Source organism: Paroedura picta, chromosome 2 (genome assembly GCF_049243985.1).
Source record: "Paroedura picta isolate Pp20150507F chromosome 2, Ppicta_v3.0, whole genome shotgun sequence".
Classification (NCBI taxonomy): domain Eukaryota; kingdom Metazoa; phylum Chordata; class Lepidosauria; order Squamata; family Gekkonidae; genus Paroedura; species Paroedura picta.
In genome coordinates this window covers 59278659-59294392 of record NC_135370.1, presented here as the reverse complement: position 1 = coordinate 59294392, position 15734 = coordinate 59278659, and the positions used below count along the sequence as shown (strand labels likewise).

At 41.1% G+C, this 15734-nt stretch overlaps 1 protein-coding gene across 10 annotated transcripts in view; it reads left to right on the top strand.

The window, feature by feature from the left end:
• Positions 1-2102: 2102 nt before the first annotated feature.
• The window catches only part of SLC35F5 (solute carrier family 35 member F5), a 45690-nt gene continuing 32058 nt past the window's right edge, over positions 2103-15734 (top strand). For 3 of the 10 annotated variants that reach the window (XM_077320272.1, XM_077320264.1, XM_077320273.1), the window contains exons 1-3: positions 2216-2360; positions 9457-9524; positions 13425-13491. The gene's annotated coding sequence lies outside the window, so the exon portion shown is untranslated. The other 7 variants (XM_077320271.1, XM_077320269.1, XM_077320267.1 and 4 more) reach the window with 7 other exon arrangements.

Sequence of the window (15734 nt, the reverse complement as noted above, 5' to 3'; positions counted from 1 at the left end):
CCCGCGCATCGGGCTGTGCCCGCGCATCGGGCCGCACCCGCACAACGGGCGCGGCCGGCCCTGATTCCCTCTCCCCGCCCTCCCGCAGTAAGAAACTTCCCAGGCCGCAAGCTTGCAGCCTGGGAAGTTTTTTACTGCGGGGGGGGGGGCGGGGAGAGGGAGCCGTGGCCCGGCGCCATGGCCTTCACGGCCCGGCACCGGGCTGCGGCCCGCAGGTTGGGGACCACTGCCCTAGAGACAACTTTCTATCTGTAATATAAAAATATTACCTAGTCAGTATATAATTGCATCAGAGTGTGCTTAGTGCAATAATGAACAAACTAGGGGGACTCAGCACACTGCTGTCCAGTGAATGCTGGAGAGGGAGAATTAAATCATTAACCATGAGCACAGAGTAAATCTGCAGATAAGATTGCTCACAGTATAGCTGCATGATCTACAGTACAATCATAGTTACACCCTTCCAAACCCACTGAAGTTAACTCTGTTTAGGCTTACACTGTTACTGTGCTAACCCAATTCCCTTCCGAGCAGTCTTAACACAAGTCTTTTAGCCATCTCCTTGCCATAAGTATAACTGGATCAATCAATTAATCATTCTTGATGTACAGATTAGGAGAATTACCCATCTTTAAAGAAGGTTGTCCATTTATCTTTGCACAAGTCACTCTTTTGGGCCTGGGCTCCCATTCTATGGTGCAAAAACACACAGGAGATGCTCCTCAGGCTCTTTCTAGGTTTCAAAATAACACATGCCTCCAATTTTCATTCTGAAAATGTATACGTCTGCTATCAGACCTTTGGAAACATGGATCTAAGGAACAGATCAGGGGACTGTGAGTCACAGACTCTGTGCCTGATGCTGCTATTTGCTAGTGGCATAGCCTCGGTTACTCAAATATGCTAGTGTTCAATGACTCAATTTTCCCTTGCTAGCAAAGCATACTGTCATTTAAAAATTGTTTATCCAAAAAGCCATGCCATTTGTTTTGTGTCAGCTTATTTCATGTGGGTTTGACAATTCTCAAACAATATTTTAATTGGAATTTACAAACCACAGACTCCAGAACTGATAGATCAAATGGTACTACTTTATAGAAAGTAGTTTCGTATCTACTTTAAAAGCATTTTTTTCTTTGTTAAAAGTATCAGCCTAAACAAGGAAGACTAATGCTTACCTAAATGTGTACAATTTAGTCTTTCAAAAGATTAGTGAATTTTTAAAAAACACTTAATGCTTATATACAATTTACATACTTTAATGGCAAGAATGCTTCCAAATTTAAAGCAACAACTGACTTCAATTAATTTATAAGTAGAACAAATGTTGAGTCCAGTTGCACCTTAAAGATCAACTTAGTTCTCTTCAAGGTATGAGCTTTTCATGTGCACACACACTTCTTCAGATACAATGTCACTGACCTTGTATCCGAAGGGTGCATTTACACGAAAGCTCATACCTTGAATAAAATGTTGTTGGTCTTAAAAGGTGCTACTGGGATCAAAATGTGTTCTGCTGCTTCAGACCAACGCGACTACCCTTATAAGAATGTAACTCTGATTAGGACGGTGCTGACCATGAAAAATCTGCTTCCGAATCAAGAAGCCAGACAAGGGATCAAACAATGTGACAACTCCAGAGTTTTAATTCAACTCCAATCACGTTTATTCAGAAACACCCCAATACCTAAGCTCAGCTAGCCTCCCAAATAAAATGATGGACCTCAACCTTTAGCCCAGGTAGCTATCTTGAGTCACAGCGAATCGCCAGAGACCTGCAAAAGGTCTGCGTTTGAGCAGATCACCCTGGAATCCAAGCCACGCTAGCTTCCATGCTGGGGGAAAGGCGGGCTACAAATCAAACGAAGGAATACTCAAAAACGCCCCGCCGTGTTCAGCGGAATTTACTCCCAACACACCGGTGCGCAGAACAGCAGCCGTCAGCATATTGATATGCCTTTATCCCACCCATCTATTTTAGCAGGCATTCCAACGGGGAGTTTAAAACTTCCCATCAAGCGCAAAACTATCGCTTCTTCCTCACGGCGAACCCTGACCTCGTGACTCTTCTCCCCAAAACCACGCCCTTCCCTCAGCCTCCCTTCACACCTCGGAGAAACGCGCGTGCGTGAGAAAGGAGGGGGCGGCGGCGGCGGCAGAGCTAGGGCGGCGAATGGAGTGCCGAGCGACTCGAGGACCACCGGGGCGGGTAGGTGTTTCGGCGGCCGATTCACCTCGGCCCAGGCGAGCGGGCTGGGGAGCCGAGTCAGCTGCGAGTGGCAGCCGAGCGGACGGGTCGGGGCTGCCCCCATTTCCGACGCAGGCGCGGGGCCACTCAGCCGGGACGGGACTCGACCCAGGTACTGGCCGTGCTTGCCCGAGAGCTGGAGCCGGGTGCGCTGTGGAGGTGCCCTGTCAAGCGCCTGCCGCGCCGCCCTCTCCCTGCCGGCCTGAGCTGTGCTGTGCCGGGGAGTCGCCCCGCCGGCGCTGCTGTCGCCGGAGGGTGGGGAGGCAGGGCCACAGGTGGGAGGCGGTCATTTGGCCCCCCCCCCCCCACTACCACCTCCCTGGGGGAAAGGCGAGGAAGCCTCTTCTCATGCCGCCGTCTGGGACGGTCCTGTGTGTGAAGAGACCTCGATGCCGCCTCACAGACGCCGCGGGGGTTATTACGAGCCGGGGGACGTCGTCGCCCCCCTTCGCCGCCAGGTGGGTGCGCGGTGAGACGGGTCCGCAGGTAAACTTCGGGTATCCTCGGAGTGCTTGTTTTAGGTCCTCCTCTACTTCCTTCTCGCACCGGACTGAGTGGGAGGAGAAGGAAGCCACGTTCTCTTTCGCCGTGTGAGGCAGGCTGAAGAACGTGATGCCCCGTTTCCTCCCTCTGTGCGTGCGTGTCTGTATTTCTTATTTTAATGCACCCTATGTACGCCCACGCTTACTTAGCCCTTGTTTTTCTTCTTCTTAAATCCTACCTTACTTTTGATTCTCAGATCTTCTGAAGAGGTTTACAAAAGAGGGAAACAACGTCGTTGTGTTTTGAAGCTTGTCACCCTAAATGCAGTACGGAGGATTTATTTTGCACTCAGTTTGTTTCTTTGGGTCGCATAGTTACCCTGCTGTCCTTCCTAAGGAGCTGAGGGCAGTACATATGGTTCTCTCTCTCTGCATCCATTTTATCTTCCAGCAACCCTGCGAGGTAGATTAGGGTGAGAGATTGTGGCTGGAAAAGTGAGTTTCATGGGATGGTTACTTGATGTGTTTTGGTATATATTTGATATGTTGGATCAGCCTGTATACTTACAGCCTTATGACCAGTTTTACTTTCCGTATTTGTCTCCAAGACAGCAGCACCTTTTAAGACAAGGAAGTAGTACAATAGCATTTTGTGTTTGTCATGTTGTGAAATGTGGTGCAGGAGGCTACATTTGATACATTTTTCTTCCTCTTTTGCTTTCAGTATGAAGTCCAGTCTTGGCACATACTTTGGTTGTATGCATCTTCACCTCCAGTGCTACCATAATGTTGGATTAAAAAATATTTTTATTTATTTATCTATGGGGACCCAGAGTGTCACTCATTGCACCCTCCATCTCCTCTGTTTTATTCTCACATGTTATGATTTTATATTTAAAAACATAACATTTATGTAATGTTCTAGTTCATATCATATGTTGAAGGGACCAACTTATGCTGACCCAGGCAACCACAACAAGTTGATAGGCGAGGGGAATATGCTACTCATAGATTAGTTGAGATTAGTTCCTGTATTGTTCAGGGGGCTGGACTAGATTACCCTGGAGGTACCTTCCACCTCTATGATTAAAAGGCAGATAGAGGCCAAGGTACAAGTGGTCCGCTGAAGCACCATGTCTTGGAATCAACAGGCTGCAGTCATGTACATATCTGGGAATAAACTAATGAACTGACTTGGACTAAGCACTCCGGAATAATGACCTGAAGGCCTGAGTTGTCATTCCCCACCCTCAACACACTTTCCTGCCCCAATGGGAAACTGAAAATTGGGAGAAACATTGCAAAAGCCCTCATATGAAGTATCATCTTTTTTAGAATGTGAAAATCTTTTAAAGAGGATTTGCTAATTTTCAACACCACCTCTCTGTAGTATGATGACCTTTTATGTAGGACTATCTGAAAAACTGTAATGACTGGGGAAGGCACTGGCAAACCACCCCGTATTGAGTCTGCCATGAAAACGCTAGAGGGGGTCGCCCCAAGGGTCAGACATGACTCGGTGCTTGCACAGGGGATACCTTTACCTTTACCTATCTGAAAAAATAGATAATGATAATCCATTTTAGATTTTTTTGCACTTAAGAGTTTTTCTATCTCTAATAGATGAGAATAGAGGACAGCCTTCATTTGTGGAATGCTACCTGTCTGTCTATCCATCCATCCAATGTGTCTAATCTACCACCCTCCACTGAGGCTCAGGGCAGTTTACATAAAACTTAGTGGAACAGGGAACAATACAGATAACTCAGTAGTGTTATAAACAGTAACAATACAGCGATGACAATAGAACAGTAGAACAAAGGTGAGAACAGTAATTTAACTACAGCATACTGATGGCTAAAAGTATTTCCTCTCTGTGGTCAGTCATTTCACTTCTATCCTCAAGCAGACACCTGGTTACATGAAAACATGCAACTTCTTACTCTGTAATGGTGGAAGATAAAGTTAGAAGGAGGTGGGAACAGAAACTGTAAAAAAAAACCCTATTGTCAGTAAGCAGAGCCTCAGAAGAGAACATTTTTGCCACCTGTCTGAAGCTAGGATATATATGCTTAGGTAACATAAGGACCGTTTATGCACTGGAGGTTTCATGCTGGGCTGCAGGCTGGAGATTTAGTTGTGGCAGGTTGCCCCACCTCTTCCTGCACTCACATGGGGAAGCATTTGGCCTGGTGTGCCTCATTTACCCCCGATTTGTGCTCCTGCACAGGAACTGGGGCAATGAAGTTCCCAGTGCGTAAACGGTCAAGGTGTGACAATTCACATTATATGCTCTCTGTCGAATACTGAGCCATTAAGAAATGTATGTGTCTAAATTTCAAGTAAATATTCTCGATAATCTGAGGAAATGATAATAGTGTCCCCCCCGCCCCCCCCCCCGTGACTTCAGAATTTATGGAAAATTTACATACATGTTTCCTTAAAACTAGCTATATGTATTTCCTTAAAACTTTATAGATCATCTGTGAGTCATTATGGTTCTCCAGGTGATCTATAAAAAACCAAAACATTTGTCTATCTATTCTTTCCATCATTTTCTGTATATATGAATGATTGATAAAATTGTCTTCTGCATTTTTAAAGCAATGAATGTTTGCTTTATCATTCCAAGGCTTATTAGAAAGGTACAGGTAATTCCTGGAACATAACAGGAACAGGCATTTTCTGCTTGTACGCTGGAATTGTTTTAGTTTTTGGTTAGGAATGAAAAAGGGCATCGCTCCTGGCACAAATCTTGACATTGGTAATCAGATTCTGGGTATTTAAATAATGTTCAGGATTAGGTTTTCTAATCAGGCATGTTCTTCATAGTGATTATGTCACAACAGTCACTGCTCTGTTTTGTTTTATTTTGTGCGTACCCATGTCATCGTATTCTAAATATTATTGTGGGGGAAAGGTAGCTCACACAGTGTTGTAAATTTTAAAATGTATTAGAAAGGCTAATCAACAAAATCTCTCACAGCTACTTGTGAAATACATGAATATGGATATGTATTTTGAAACTTCTGGCATCTTAATTTCTTGTTCCTTTAGCGAGACATGAGGAGACATGAAGATCTAAAGCCATAACATTTTCTTATTTGTATAAATGGTATAATTCTCTCAATGGACATAAATGTAGCTAGTCCTAAAATACTTCCATTGGTTGTGTAGGTTTCTTCAGTTGCCCTTACCATTCAGAATTAGGAGGTACACAACAAAGTTAGCCTACGTGTCATATGGTCTTCATGTTACCAGCACCTTGTCCTATTAGAGACAGAGTTCAACAAGATCTGAACATAGAGACAGAGTTCTAGGAGATCTGAACACAATGGAAAAATGGGCAAATGAGAACAAGATGCAATTTAATAAAGATGAGTTCTGCATCTGGGTCATAAAAATGAAAAGCATGCCTACTGGATGGGGGATACGCATCTAGGTAACATTGTGTGTGAACGAGACCTTGGGGTACTTGTAGATTGTAAACTAAACATGAGCAGGCAGTGTGATGCAGCGGTAAAAAAGGCAAATGCCATTTTGGGCTGTATCAACAGGGCCATCACATCAAAATCACAAGATGTCATAGTCCCATTGTATACAGCACTGGTCAGACCACACCTGGAGTACTGTGTGCAGTTCTGGAGGCCTCACTTCAAGAAGGATGTAGATAAAATTGAAAGGGTACAGAGGAGAGCGACGAGGATGATCTGGGGCCAAGGGACCAAGCCCTATGAAGATAGGTTGAGGGACTTGGGAATGTTCAGCCTGGAGAAAAGGAGGTTGAGAGGGAACATGATAGCCCTCTTTAAGTATTTGAAAGGTTGTCATTTGGAGGAGGGCAGGATGCTGTTCCCATTGGCTGCAGAGTTAAGGACACGCAGTAATGGGTTTAAACTAGTACAACGATATAGGCTAGATATCAGGAAAAAAAATTCACAGTCAGAGTAGTTCAGCAGTGGAATAGGCTGCCTAAGGAGGTGGTGAGCTCCCCCTCACTGGCAGTCTTCAAGCAAAGGTTGTATACACACTTTTCTTGGATGCTTTGGGCTGATCCTGTGTTGAGCAGGGGGTTGGACTAGATGGCCTGTATGGTCCCTTCCAACTCTGTGATTCTATTGTTTACATATTTACCTTGACTGATGTGTTTTTTCCTTGCAAGGGTTAAATCTTCAGAGATGCTTAGGTTCCTTTGACAGTATCCCTTCCTTTCAGGACCATACCTCTAGCTGACAGAGTTGGAGTTCTTTTGTGTGAGTCAATGTATAAAAAAGAAACTCTTCCACTTCAGGCCTAATTCCTTTCAATTGACCATTCTTCCTAGAAGCAGCAATTTTTAAAACTGCCTGTCAGTGGAGCAGCCCAATTTCCAGGGAGGGGAGAGGTGGTGGTTAAAGCTTTTAAGTTACTGAATATTTAACAGCATATCCTGTGGAGCTTGCAAAGTATTGATGCAAGAAGCTCTGGTCAAATGGACTTTCAGGACTTGGACTAATGTAAGTCAAGGCTAGGAAAAGTATAGCTAGGACTGTGTTAGGATTGTTTATTTTTTAAACCGTTTGCAAACACCATCTGTGTGAGTATTTATCTACCCATTCCCTTTCATCCTTAGATTCTCCAAGCATTCTTTTTTCTTTTTCCCTTATTTCAAATAAAGTTGTTGCCCTGAAGTCACAAGTTGATGAACATCTCTGATTGTTCAGTGAAAATCCAAGACGTGTGTGTGTGAGTGTGAGGTATGTGACTGTCATGAGGTAGAATTATAGTGGCAGGTACTCTGTGAGTGGCCCTTACTGGGCTGATAATAGCAGGGGAACACTCTGGTCATTTCCACGCATCTGTAAAAATAGTGTTACGCGAGCCAAATGGCGTAACCCTAAATATATGCTTTCCAGCCCCTCCTCACTTTTTTTCCTGTCTCACTCTTCTCTGCTGTCTTTTCGGGCTTCTCACCCTCCTCATGCCTGCTTGAAATGGCGGGAGAGAGCAACATGCTTTACATGAGACTCTTCCGCCTGTCAATCAAGCCAGGCAGCCAATCCCCTTTCTCAACGTTTTAAAGGGCCTGTGATGCCTGCTAATGGTTTTTTTTAAATTAAATTATTCTCCATTGAAATGCCTATACATGTAATTATAGTGCTTTTTTAATTGCCACTCCTTATGGAATCATGAGTCTTGATACTTAAAAGATTTTTTTTTTGGTGCGGGGTGCTTTAGAGAGGCATGCTTTGTGTGGTAGCTTTTAGGAAAAATAATTTTTGGCTTTGCCTGCACACTTCTATGCCTATTTGTTGCTCCAGGCAGTTCACTTAACAAAAAAAGAAGGAAAAGAAAAAAAGAAACCCGTCCCTGGGAGAAGGGAGAGGGAGGTGGGTACAAGGACGGGACATTGGAGGTGGAGATAGTGCTTCTTCGCCTCCATACCTTTCTTTAGCTGGAGGGCTGCTGGTTGTTCAGCAACTAGCGCTTTAAAATGGAGGATGTTGCTGGCCTTTTACTGCCCAGATGCTGCATGTTGGCAATATGGAGGGGCTGGAATATAATGACAATGAAAGGTAAGCATTTTGCTATTTTTAACAGGTGTGGAAATCCCCTCTCTCCCCCTGTATCCATCTGTATCTGACTATAATAACAATATATGTGAGCACAGACCCAAGACTTTATATATCATCCAGCCTCTGAGAATAGAACTAGTCACAATGTTTGAATGAAATCTCTGAAGTGATATACTTCTGAAAGCCAACATCAAAGATTATCTCCTCTTCACAATGCTTGTAAGCTTCTAGAACCATCTGGAAGCTGATGCTACAACTAGAATTTTAGAATTTGGTGGCTTGTATTCTGATCTAACAGAAGCAGCTATAAAGTCTCATTGGTAGAAATACAGCAGTAAGTTGAATACTTCTCGGTTCTTGGAGTGTCCATGACAATTGCTTATGCTGTGCTGTGTGTAGGATTGTGATCTCTTTCTGGCATAAGTACCATTTTAAAACTTCATTTCACCACATGATTCCTGTAACTCTCCCATCTTCCTGACTGCATCATGGTCTCAGCAGAAATAAGTGTTCGAAGATATAGAATTTGGCTTGGATATAAATTCCCCCTACCCAAGCTTGTGGTGTAAACATGGAGATATAAAATTTAAGGATTTAACAATTTAACAATATAGTACGTATAATAATGGTTGCCGTGTATGAGGTTATTTCGTTACATTCTAAATCAGACTGCTAAGAATTTGCATTTTGGAAGTAAATGCATAACTCTGTCAGTTCCAGAACACAATAAAGGGATTAAATGGACAATCTGATCCTTATGCTCTCCTTAACCCACTCTCCTGTTAAAACTAACTCTTTACCAAGTGTCCTCTCCCTATCAGAACTACTAACTCTGCGCTGCCAAAAAAGTCAAACAATCCTAAACTTACTGCTTCCTGCACTCATTGGATATTGTTAGCTTCAGAGAACCACTGATTCTCTGCTCTACCTGCCACAAGGATATATTAGGCTGCATTGACTCTTTATATGTTTTCCATGGATCCATTTTTGAAGGAAGCATACGTGTGAATCAGCTTCTGAGGAGTCAGGATTTTGTGCACCTTTAAACTTTTGTTTGGCAGCAATTAATTATTCTGATTAAAGCAACCAAAACTATGTCTAATACAGAATCTTATCACTGAATGGAAAGTGATGTCTTCAGGCTTGTTTTTGTTTTCTCCACTACTTGCAGGTTGCTTGAACCTTAAAGCCCAGCCAGCTGCCCATAATCAACACTGGCCTGCAACGACCTATTTTATGGCAAGTACCACCTTCTCTGTTACTAATGATAACTGTGGAAACAAATTATATTTTGTTCTTAGAGTCTGTTTTCATTATTGGTCTATCCTATATTATTTAATAAGATTTTGGACAAAATATAATTATAAACTCTATATGGAATTTTAGATATCTGTAATGAAGTTACATGCAAAGCTGTAATTTTTCTGTAGTTCAAAATTCATTGAATGTTTTTTCTTGTTCAGAGAAAACCAGATACTCTTCTCAGATGCTTTTTTGCACATGGCCAATAAAATATGTGTAGGGAGTGGTTTATGTTCCAGTAGCAAACATTGTACCATCTATAGAAGTTCATAGATACTCCAGGTATATATACACTTAGAAGTCTCTCCCCTTTTGGGGAACTCTTCATCATATGATTGGCACAGACAATACATTTGTACTTCCTAACCATAAAGTAAGGGAGTCTGAGCATAGTAATATTTGATATCCAGTGCTTTCCTTGAGTGGCCAGCCAGTGAGAACTGTCACTTCGTGACTATAAAAGGTAGCTCAGCCTCTGATCATCAGGCTCTCACCTGCACAGCACCAGGCTCTCACCTGCACAGCAAAACCTATCTTGCCTTCCCTTGATATAATGCATTGTGAGATTAACTTGTCAGTACAGGGTCAATAGAAATTCTTAAGGATTTCATGGTGAAGTCACGCAGAGTTAGTTTTGGTTGCATGCTGTATAATATCTTCAGGATAGGTCTAATTGACCTAGTTGTTATTTTGGCTAGTTAATTTAGGAGTTACAAGCTGACAGGATTAGTGTGGTTTATGGGAAAGGGCATAGGGCTTATTTATTTATTTATTTATTCATTCAGGGTATGTACCCTGAAACATTACTTAGGATAAGAGTGGTTTGCCTAAATAATTTCTTTATGACTGACAAACCCCAAGAGATCAGAGAAGGCCCCAGGGTATACTCCCATCTCTTCTGTTGGTATACATTTCATTACATTAACTTTAAAAAGTCATTACATTAACTTTTCTTCACCAGTGCAAGTGGAACTGATTTTGTCCAATTCTTACAGCTCCCCCTCATCATTGTAGACATCTGTGCCATGTGGAAGCATCCCCTGATTAATTCAGCATTGACTCTTTAGGTCATGCACGGAGCTCCTGGAAGAAGATAGGAAAGAGTTGCCTCTGTGAACTTCTTATTCGGTAGAATCCAACCCATATTTGAGGAAATAGTTATAAGAATAATATAAATTGGTATAATATTTAAACTAGAGACTACACTTCTAGTAGTTGGTGTTATTATGAATCCATTTTGAATCTTACCTTTTGTACATCCTTTCATTAGAAAATGATTATTAGCTGTTACGGTTTAGGGTTACTTGGTTAATAGAAAAAATTTTGCTTTTCAGATTACCCCTATAAACATTTAAACTGGAAAAATCTCGGGTGGGGGACAGCACCTAGAACAGTGGGACAGCACCTAGAACTTTGGACATGTTTTTCCATCTTTGTTTTTCCATCTATTGGTTTTTTTGTATAATGGAGTTGATAAAAGATCTGCATTCTTGATATGAAATGTTGGTTTACTATAAGATGAAAAAAGAAATCCCTATGATGCACTATATAGTAACTTATCTACCGGTGTCAAGTAGCAAGTGTACCTTTAAGAGCTTTGTTATTGCAGCATTGTTCAACCAGTTTCTATGGTGGTGCCTTGATGGTGTCTTATCTGTTCTCCCCCACCACCACTGCTGCAGCGTTGACACTTAGTATGCTTTGTATTTTGAAGGCTGTAAACCAAATAGATCAGTATTTCATACCAAGTTGTATGTTCTTAACCATAAAACAGTAAAAGCTTTGTTATCCAGTGCTTGATTATCCAGAATGCTCAGTTAATTGGTATCACCCAGAGGGTAAGCTGATCACCCTAAGCCACCATGTGCCTGTGTTTTCACACATTTTCTCCACTTCTGTCTCTCTAGCAAGCAGTTGCTATATTCTGACAGCTTGCACTGCCAGTGGATATCTCTTTTGGATGCCACCTTTCCTCTCAAGTTGCCGTCTTGTTGATTGAATGGATTGTAGGCTGCCCCTCTCTAGCAACAGTCTCCTGGTGGCTTGTGTTGTTAAAAGTCAGCATTGTCAGAGGGTTCCTGGACAGCTGGCTTGCTTGTCTCCCTGCTGCACAGAATGGCTCTGTGGTTCAGGAGGAAAAGGTCTTACCAGGTGTGGGGGCTGTCGCCATGGTATTCCCAGTAAGCTGGGGTTGGTCACTGAATTTCTATTGGTATGGGGCAGGGCAGAGCAATAAGTTTGCGTATTCAACACTGGCAATCCTCCCCATGAGTGCTGGATAAGAAACCTTTTACTGTCAAGATTTAAGTTTTGTCAATTTTAAATGTTTTTTTCACTTGTACTAAGACTAGTATCTGTTCTGAATCCCTCAACATGGTACACTGCCACACAACTTCTGATACCCACACACTCTAACTTAAAGGCGCTGCTCAGCTGCTGTCACCCCCTTGTGATCTGATCTATTGCAAGTACCCAGTGTGCAATGTTCTCAAATGTTGACTGTTTTGTGCTTTCTGTTCATATTGTTGCAAATGTTTCAATATACTTGTTCTGTTGTTCCATGTATACTGCCCTGAGATGCCACAGTATATAAATCAGTAGTATATAAATCAGTATATAAATCAGTATATAAATCAGTATATAAATCAGTATATAAATCAGATGAATGAATAAATAATTAAATAAATGTTAAGGGAATTTATATTAGTCATAACAAACAGTGCCTTCTGGCTTATGTATGTCTGATAAAAAATATAAAGTAACTGTGTTTTAGTATGTTATGAGAATTGTGTTTATTAATAAATTTGATTTGCATTAAATAGTGAAGCTTGGGTGTAACAGGCAGTGGAGTAGCAGAGGGGAAGAAAAAAGATAATGGGTTATTTTTTTGACTGAACAATTGAAGAAATTATCCTCATGAATAAAATGCTTGTGCCTCCCACTAATACAAGAGTTATGGGATCAATTTTTGCTCACTATTGTTGTTTTGCAGGCATTTATTTAATTATTTATATATTAATTAAATATTTGGGTTTGTATCACCACCCCTCCCAGATACTGGCTCAGGACAGTTTACAACATTTAAGAGTTACATTGTAACACTGAAACATTAAAACAGCTAAAAATGTTTTAATGTTTCAATGTTAATCTGTTAATAAATGTGAAGGGTACCTCCCAACAATGTACCAGCCCTCTGATGGGCCCACAGATGGGAGGCCTCTCCCCACTGAGAGCCACTTAGAGGTGCTGGTGCACTGTTGAGAAACACCGGCAGGTCTCCAATTGGCCGTCACTAGGAGGACCCTCCTTCACTGAGGACCAATCAGAGGCTTCCTGTTGCCACTCCTCCTTCCACTTCAACCATGCAGTGCTGTCAGGAGGTAAATTGCGTGGCTCTGCAACCAACCAGCCTGCCTCCTCATAGCTAGTGGGAGCTGCGCAGACCTATTGCTTCCTCCACTGACCCTGCGGTGGTGACTGGCCCATAACCTTAACACCTCCCAGGACCCCTTACCCCTAAGACTCTCATGGTTACAGATTGTTCCATACTTGTTTGTCTACTTGTCTACTTGTTTGTCAGCGCTTCTCCAGGGTTATGGGTAGATGTCTTTCACTTTATCTAGTGCCTGATCCTTCTGAGATGTGTAGTATTGAAGCTGGGCCTTGTATATACAGCACATGCCAGTAAGCAGTAGCTTCTTACAACAATATAAATGTCTTTGCTTAAATTATGGTATCTTCACTAGAATAATATTATCATAAAGCATTGTAATAGTAAGCAGATCACCGCTATGCAACAGAGTAGCTAAGGATCAATTTATTTTTGGATTTTTGCAGAAAATGGGCCAAAACTGGCTAAAAAATGTCCAATGAGATAAATCGATAACACTAATGAAATTCAAAGGTAAGGATATCTGTATTATAAAATCTTTTTTCAAGTGTATTTACTTTTCAATACTTTATTAAGATTTTATTTAAAATATTGAAAATGTTTCATGTAATGTTGCCAATATTAGTATGTTTGTCCATTTTTCCTCACCCTGCAATTTCTTCTATTTTCCTAAATTCCTGTGGCCAAGACTTCCTTTGTGGAATTTTTAATGGCATGTGTCTATTTTTTTTCTCTCAGCTTTCAAATCTTTTTGGTCTAACTTTTTTAATTCTGTTGTGATTTGTAAATTGCTATAAATGTACCTATTTCTTACTTTGTTTTCATCTTTCCTATGAGGTTAGTTTGGGTAAAGACTTGAAATTCTGTGTTTTCTGTGTTTAGTATTGAGATCTATTTCTCAATTCACATTTAATGACATAGTCTGAATATTTTCAGTAATATGGACATAAAATGGTACCCTCAGTAACATACTAGGTGGTGAGGGAAAAATCTTTTTGTGGAACATGTTCCAAATCTTGCCAGACTGTGTACTCCTTTCCATTCGTATGAGGAGCCCACTACATATTTCTCCACACTGATGTAAATTTTCCCCTCAAAAAATAAAGCGTTATTCCCTCATTGTCTGAGAAGCCCCATTAACGTAATTTTTGTTTTAAAGCTGGCTGACCACCCTGTCACTGACTTTAACTCAGCCATGTAACATTATGGGAAGGTTTAAGAGCCGTCTTAGAATCATAGAATAATAGAGTTGGAAGGGACCTTATGGGTCATCTAGTCCAACCCCCTGCACTATGCAGGACACTCACATTCCGTCACTCATCAACTGTAACCTGCCACCCCTTTGCCTTCACTAAGACCTTCTTCACTAAGACCTTTTCAGAATGGCACTGAGACAATGTTAAAATCCAACAAAATAAAATATTGTATTTAACATAGAGGGAAAGGGCAGATATAATGAGATCAGGTTTTGGTACTGTTGCAATTCTTTCTTACAGGTTTTAGAGAGGTTTACAAGTTTTTCTTAGTTTCTGAGTTCTTTACACTGAGAGATTTGTGTCTTATTTTTACCCAAACACTTCTGTCTTTCCTTTGAGTTCTTGGAACTCCCATGGTTTTCTTTGAAGGTCGGTATCCTCTGCTAGTATCCGAAACTCTTTAGAAACACCAGTTTCCTACTGTGGTGTTTGAAGCAAGTTTCTTTCCACAACAGCCCAAGGAAATCTTCAACTAATTTTCCTTTTTTAACTGGGCAGGGATTCTTCTTCTCTCAGATTTCTCCCCCTTCCTTTGGCTTGAATTTAGAGTATCACACTACTATCCAAATCTCTCTGACCAAATGTCTTTTCCAGTCCTCTCAACTATGTAGAACTGTGCTGTATCCAAACAATTAGTCAATAATGTTTTCTCTGACCAAATTCTCAGAGTAGATGTTTCTCAGTTTCGGCACAGTGAGATCTCTTTTCAATACAGACTTTCATCAGAATCTCAGCTAAAACTCTTCCCTCAGCAATACAACTCTAATATCATCTCTCTCACATCTGTTGCTGACTAGTCAGAATGCTTACAGCAGCCCATCACTCACGTTCTCTGCTTTACTGAAGAATTATCACTTCACTTACTGGTTTTATGTCATTTCAGCACTTGAAACCTTCCCTTTAAAGTGCTGTCTCACACGCTTTTTTTCTAAAATCTTTTGTAATAAAACCTCTATCTGTATGTCTCCATAGAGCCTTTCAATATGTTCATATAACCATTACAACATCTTCTTATAATAATTTTACCTTCTTTAGATCCATTCAGGAGACTTTGACTCTTAAAAAAAACCCTTCTTACTGTTTGAAATTTGTATACTTCTCAATGTGAATATTTCATTATCAGTCATTTAGTTATGTTGTGATTATGTGGTGATTAGATACAACTCAGTAGTCCCAAAATGTAATGGTGCTATATAATAATTAAGTTTGAGAGGAAAAGAGGAAGTTCTGTCTGGTCATTAAAAGACTGTTATAAATATCTGATATTTCTATGTTACATTTTCTGATTAATCAATGCAACAATTAGTAGCAACAGATAATAAATTAATAGCAGTGTAGAAAAGTAGTAAGTATTCAGTAAACAAATATTTAGGTAACAGTAGCTGCTGTTCAGTTGATGACCATGGATTGAAAAGTCAGATGTCCAATTAATAGATACAAATATTCCATAGCCGTTAGTACTTGCAAGTGATATAAGCAGCTAGTATAAATCTACCAAGA